This window comes from Bidens hawaiensis, unplaced genomic scaffold (genome assembly GCF_021521415.1).
Source record: "Bidens hawaiensis isolate Kalapana, Puna unplaced genomic scaffold, B.hawaiensis_p1.1 tig00003760_1, whole genome shotgun sequence".
Classification (NCBI taxonomy): domain Eukaryota; kingdom Viridiplantae; phylum Streptophyta; class Magnoliopsida; order Asterales; family Asteraceae; genus Bidens; species Bidens hawaiensis.
This window is the reverse complement of record NW_027491216.1, coordinates 1335818-1342858: the sequence shown is the minus strand read 5'-3', so window position 1 is coordinate 1342858 and position 7041 is coordinate 1335818. Positions and strand designations below refer to the sequence as shown.

Here is a 7041-nt window from a genome sequence, read left to right as displayed (position 1 = left end):
GCCCCATGACCCAACTTGTTGCAATTTATACAAACATCAATTCTTTGATTAGTAGTTTGTACCCCCACATCTTCTACAGCATGAACTTGCGGTCTTCCAATTGCCGGTCTTGCTCTTCTTGCAGTTTGAGCCTTTCTCTTTTATGTGACCGGCATTTGCTCCAAGAATGCCCAATCATCATGTTCATAATTGGTATCAAATGTACCATTTGTTATTGACATCAAATCTCTCTCATCTTCCGCATTCAACCCTTCTTGAAACGCATTTAACAACTCCTATAGAGCTATACAATGGTGAGGACAATTCTTGATCATCATATTAAATCTCTCAAATGCTTCATGAAACATCTCACCCGATTGCTGTTGGAAGCTTCTCAAACTTCGTCTCGCATCATTAGTCTTTTGGGCTGTGTAAAACTCTTCTAAAAACCTTTGTTGCGTCTCGGCCCAAGTGTAAATTGATGCGGAAGGCAAAGTGTAGAACCATCTCTTTGCCTTATCTTCTGACGAAAATTGGAATAAAACCAATTTAACCTCATCTGGTGAGAAACCTTGACCCCCGATCGTGTTACAAATAGAATCATATGCCTCCAAATGAAAATAAGGTTCTTCCGTTGCTAGACCCTTATACTTTGGTAAACTTTGGAGTGCATTGGTTCTAACCTCAAACGTTCTTCCATTTTGATTTTGAGGAATAACCATCGGAGATGGGTTATTAGTGATGACCAGTCGAAAGTGAGCTTCAATTCCCCTAACCATTTCTCTTGCATGCCGTCTTGGTATCCCCATTGGCACTCTCGGTTGGCCCATTTTCCAGTAAAAGGGTCTTTGTTGTGCATATTGTTGAAATTGTGGTTGGGGATTTAGTTGTTGAGGTTGTTGATATTGCGGTTGTTGTGGAACTTGTTGCAATGGTTGTGGTTGTTGTATTTGATTGACATGTGGTCCACCCCATTGTTGCACTTGTTGCGGTTGTTGTTCGGGCACATACCTAAACTGCCCTTGCACCCTCAAATGATTCCCATCAACTCCACTTGAATACCCCTCTTTAAACTCTTCATACCCTTCATTGTTATCGCCAAAACGTGGCCCACCAAACGAATGCGGGCCCGATCTAAGACCTGGTGAAATATGAGTTATGGGTGGGTCTTGAGGTTTTGTATATGGTTGATTATAAAGTGGTGTTGAGATTGGAAAGATGATTGTTGTGGTGAATTTGATGATTGTCCTTGAGTAGGCATAAAATTGGTCAAGGGTGGAAGGTTAACTGGTGATTGAATGCTAAACACTGTTGAGGTAGTTATACTTGTGGAACTTGTAGTGGTAATGGGTTCAGTGCATTGTGAGTTTTGTGGATTGATGGGTGGCGGCATTGGCGGTAAAGTTTGTTCCAAAGCCATGATTGTGGTGTCAGTTGTTCTATTTTGTGTGCTTGGAGACCCAATAATCTTGTTCTCCCTTTGAAGAATCCAATTCTGACGAAAAGTTCTCTCGATTTCAGGATCAAACGCTAACGGTGATGAAGACCGAGAGCGTCGTGTATGCATATACTTGTAAGTACCTGCACACTAGCACAACCAGTGTAAAACTGACAATAACAATTAAACAAAAACTACAAAAAATAACACATGTTGCGCACTACTCCCGGCAACGGCGCAAAAATTTGACGTGAGGTCGAAGACTCACTCAAAGATAAACCAAATACAACTAAATAGATAGCAGTAATTGGGTGTCGAACACGGAGAGTTTGTGAAATATGTGTTAATTAAGTAGCTTAGCAATTAAACTAATATAATAGTAAATGACAAAAAGTAATCTTCAAGTTGATTTTGATTGTGTTTTATGAACTAAAATAAACTAGCAAATTAAACAATCGATTAAGCAAGTATTCCTCTTGGAGTTCGGGTTATTACGCAACACTCTTGTTAAAGTTCAATGGATAAACCATAATATCTCGGTTTTGTGTAAATATAATTGTTTGTGATTAATCAAGAACTAAGTACTCGGATTCCTAGAACGCGAGGTTGTTACTTGGTAATCAATCAATAATTTTAGCCCTAATTCCTTCCACTAAATCACAATTGTCAACGACACCCATAACACATAGATTGAAATTAGGTTTAAAAGATATGGACGATTTACAAACAATCACATAAACATCATGATTATACTAACAAGAAAAATTAGACAATCAATTCAATGTCAAGAACAATTAACAATAAGTTCATTGTAATTAACCTTACACCCAAGAGAAACACCAAGGAATTAGCCACTCATGGCTTTGTTGACGATCATAGCATCTAATGTCATCATCAAACGAATTGAAAGCATCAAAACAATGTTTGCCAACACCAACAATGATTGTCTACACCCCAAAATCCTCCCCCAATTGTTTATGATTGAAAAGATAATGAAAAAGAGAGCCAAAACGGCCAATTAAAGCCAAAGAAGGCAAGCAGTTACGATCGGAGCGTGGTCCACGGTCTAGACCGTGGGTCACGGTCAAGGCCACAATCACCATTCTCCCCCACGGTACGGTGGGTTTTGGAGTTTTTGTCTCAGTTGAACCGTGGTCCACGGTGTGCACCTTGGGCCACGGTGGAGCTTGTTCCCATTTCTTGTTTTCTTCATAATTTTCTCGTTCCAGCTCCGTTTTCTTCACCGTTTTCGCCTATGATCTTGTTTTTTCGTCCTTTATCCCCTTATAACTGCAATCACACGGCATAGTGTAGTAATCCAAATCTTTGAAATTAAACATAAACGCACGTGATTTAACTAAAATTACTACACTTAAGGGTGACTCTAAATCCACCCGTCATTAAGACAATTTGAATATCTCATACAAGAATTGGCGTTTTGTAAAATAATGTTTGAAGTTTTAGTATTCCATGAAATGTCTTAATTAATCATGATATTTAAAACTATGTTTATGAGTAAATCCAACACCATATCTAGGGCACAGGGACCAGGGCCTTACAATAATTATCGATTTGATCCAGATTTTGTCTTCGTCGTCCAGTAGATCGAAGCACTACATGTACATGATATCAGATGTGGATCCAACGTCGACAAAGAAGCGGGAGGTTCAGCAGTGTGCGCCGATGACCACGGTGATAATGAGTGCGGCCTTTCTGTTAGTTCCGCCTTTTACGCGGAAGATGACTTTTTCTTCCTTCCATGCCGTGTGTCCAATCTCTGGTCGCTTCCTCCCGTGGAAAATGCTTTGGATCATATTGACGTGGAGATTCTTGATTTTCTTGTTTGGTATACCGCCCTCATATCATGCGTTTTTCCGACCGCCTCGAGAATGGTCTTGACCAAGTGTTCAAGTTTTCCATTATGTACATATCCTTTTATGGAGTCCTTGAGATTGGCGCACTCATCGATGGTATGACCGTGGGCCTCATGGTGCTTGTAGTACTTGGTCACATCCACGTTTGTCCGCAGCTTCAGCGGCTGCAACTTCTTGAACTTGATGCCTTCAGAGAGCATGACCTCTGAAGGACTTTTGGTAAGCTCTGTCCATCTTTCTTTTTGATGACGTGTCGGAAGCTTAGCCTATTGCCCGATGAGCGGACGGGAGTTAGAGGAGGATGAATCCAAGTTTATTCTCAACCAGAAAGATCCAGTCTTCCTCTAATCCTTTGTTCCCAGGTTGAGATCATTCCGCGCATCACTTTGCAGAAGGTCTCTCCCAAGGCCCCGTTCAATGCGCGCATAGCGCTTCGCGACAGTTATGATGGCGCCCCAGCTTTAGAACATGCCATCACGGCCTGTGAGAGTGTGGATGAGATCAGCACATTACACATTTTTCCGGCAGGCTGCACGCATGTGGTTTTCACCGACTCCGCCAACGTTAAGTCCCTCTTTGTTAAAGCAGGTAATAAAGTCTTCGATTCCATCATTGTCTCAGCAGGTGACATTCAGAATATCCGCCGGATCGCTGGCGTGCCTCCATTGCTGGCTGAAGTATTGCGTGAATTTGTATGCAAGATCATCCTAGTCAATGATTCGCCCCTATGGGAGGCGCGCGGCGCTGATTACCGTCAGTGTGAACATGTGACACCATAGGGCATGGTCCACCCAGAGGCCATGCATGCCGTAATGTAAGTTTGTAGGTGGTCATCCGGGTCGGAAAGGCCATTTTACTTTCCTATAGTTGTCGGGATTTTTGGATTTGCATGAAGTTTTGCCTCAGCAATCGTCTTGATGATCTTTGACTTCCCTGACGAGGCTACTGACATGTATGATACGGAGAAGTCTACATTTACGTCTGGGTGATACTTGATCACCTTATTCTTGGGTGTAACGTGAGTTCCAGCCTTTCCCTAGGTTTTGGGAGTTCCTTTCGGCATAATCAGGGCCATCCCTAAGCGAGGAGGCGGTATGGCGTGAGCGCTGTGTTAGCTGTTGGCCATCGACGTGACTTCCACCTTGACCGCAACGTTGTTGGGTGCGGTCAAAGTGGGACTCCATCACCCTGTGTCTTCGAGAAACTGACTCATGCTCCTCCTGGTCATCATCTTCATTGCTGCTTAGAGCTCCACCTAACAAGGTTCAAGGTTGGACTTCGCTAGGGGTGAGTCTCTCTTGTAGCCTCGTCATCAACTTCTCATGCTCTGCTTCCCACCACCCCATGACGCTTGGTGAAAGTGAGGGAGGTGGTTGCTGACGTGGGTAGAGTCTGGTACTGCCCGTAGCAGTGAATGGAGGCGGAGGGTTGGCAGTGTTGCCAGTTCCCTCTACGTTTTTCATGATGGTGCCTTGCACCGTATACGCCCCCCTGATAGCCAACTAGTGTTTGATTCGCTAGGGGGCTTGGTGGTCTTCCACTCATCTCAACTGAAAGTTTGAAAAGGTTGAGAAAAACAAGTTCTAGCACGGATGGTGCTAGTGAAGAAACACTAATTCAACCTTCAGCCTAGGTTACTACTCTTTAGGTTAAAGTAGTGTTTCCCGTGAGGGTAATGTATGATCCGGTCAATCTGAGTTGCTAGACCTGCAAAATAGAACATCGTGAGCTCGTTACGAGAATGAGAATGAGGGTCTTCTTGTAACCACCCTCTGACGTGAGAATCAGTATGGGTAACTGAAAATATATGTAAGCCTAGTAATAGTGGGATACTTAAGCGTGGACCCAGTTCCTTTTACCGTTAGTTTTAGGATGGTATTTATAGCCGAAGGGAAGAAGATAAGGAAGTGGGCCAGCTGCTATGTCAGGAGATCTGCCAATCAGTGGGCCAGCATGTGCCCATGGAAAGTTGGTGGATAAAGCAACCGGTTGATGGTGACATTTGTACCATGTTGTACTACTGATGATGCGTTGTCATCCTCTTATTGGCTGGAAGTCGCTTTCGCCAAGATATTTTCTTATTGTGTCATATCTAGGATGATCTTAGGGTCAAACCTTCAAGAATGCAAGGGGTGACGTGTGGTGTAAGATGGGGTCTTCACCATCGTCATGCCCTTTCTAGGTGTTGGACTAATAGATAATTAATGTTGCTCCGTGGAGGGTGTGGACCCTCCCGCAGAGGTTCTGGTTACATTGAGGTGGGTTCATGTCCCTACTTTTTTAGGGTTATAATAGGAAAATAGGTCATGGATCATGATATAATAGAAAATAGATGACATGACAACTACTTGACTTCTTATGTGAAAGGTCTAATTGAATGTTATGCGAAAAATATGCCATATTTTAATAGTATAGTTAGATAACTTCTACTAAGATGCTAGAATCTAGAAGGATACACCATATATTCACATAATGCCAATTAACCCCTTTACGTCTTAGAAAATTTTAAAACCATTAAAGTACATTTCATAGCTATAGTTGTGAGTGAACCTTTACTTATTTTACTATTTTTTTTTAAATAGATGTATTCTTATTCCTAAGATTATGATATAACCTTCTTGTGAGGTGTAGTACGATAATGAATCGGGGAAAAACAAGAGTACAAGACCTCTCTAGCTGATACCCGTTAGGAGGGAGGGCGATGCGTATTGTTGTTAGACTTCCATTTACGGACCACAAAGAGCCTTCAGAGCCAGCAATTTATCCCATGAACACAAGAGATTTTAGTTTGGATACGCATCTCCACAAAAGGATCTATGGAGGTAAGGTACCAAATCATAGTTAAGCGGAAGGCAAAGCCAATCATCCGTGGAGTGGAGTACCCTTCGCATAAAAGATATAACCTCCGCGGTAAACGTACCTTGCAATTAATAACACAAAAAGTTAAGCGGAAGATATGTTACGCTTAAAGTCAGGACATCGCGTGAAATGAAGAGAAAGGCCAATCACAGGTCGAGATCCCCATGATGCTCATGATAGCACGATGCACCAATCATAGAAGGTCGACGTTGTACCTACCAGCAACGGATATCCCTCCAATCATGAATCACTATCACGCTCAGCTATAAAATTGGAAGGCTCAAGAGGGACAACTGGCCTAATCCTTCTCCTTCCCTTCGGCTATAAATACCCAAAGAAGATTAAAGGCAAAAGGATTTGCACTTACCATACTGATTCTCACGCTGAAGGGTAGTTACGAGAAGAACCCCCCCCCCCTCCCACCTTCTCGTAATGAGCTCACGGTGTTCTGTTTTATAAGTAAAAGCTATCAAAATTCATAACGATACATTCATACCACTCTCAGTCGAGGTATTAAGCTAAACCCGTTAGGGATTAGTTTGATGTTCTTCATGATCTTCTCCTTATGCAAATTAATTAATCCATTAGTTTTCTACTAAAATACAAAATTGCTCTAAGTAGTAATATAATAATAATTTTGTTTTTTTTATATGAATAGTATTATACTATGGTAAGCTTAGAAGAGCCCGTTGAACGAAACAAGGTCAAATTATGTGTACGCTTCTGTCTCCTTTTATGGACCCATTTGTTGCAAGAGGAAAATGTGGAGTAGGTGTTTTTTAAGACATCAAAATCTCACTTCACTATTATATTTGCCCAGTTGCCCGATTTGATATAATGTACAGAATATTCTATGGATATTGTGATGCCCTTTCTAATATCTACTCAAAA

At 42.0% G+C, this 7041-nt stretch overlaps 1 pseudogene; it reads left to right on the top strand.

Moving 5' to 3' along the window:
* Positions 1-285: 285 nt before the first annotated feature.
* LOC143624353 (small nucleolar RNA R71) lies at positions 286-386 on the top strand (annotated as a pseudogene).
* Positions 387-7041: the final 6655 nt, after the last annotated feature.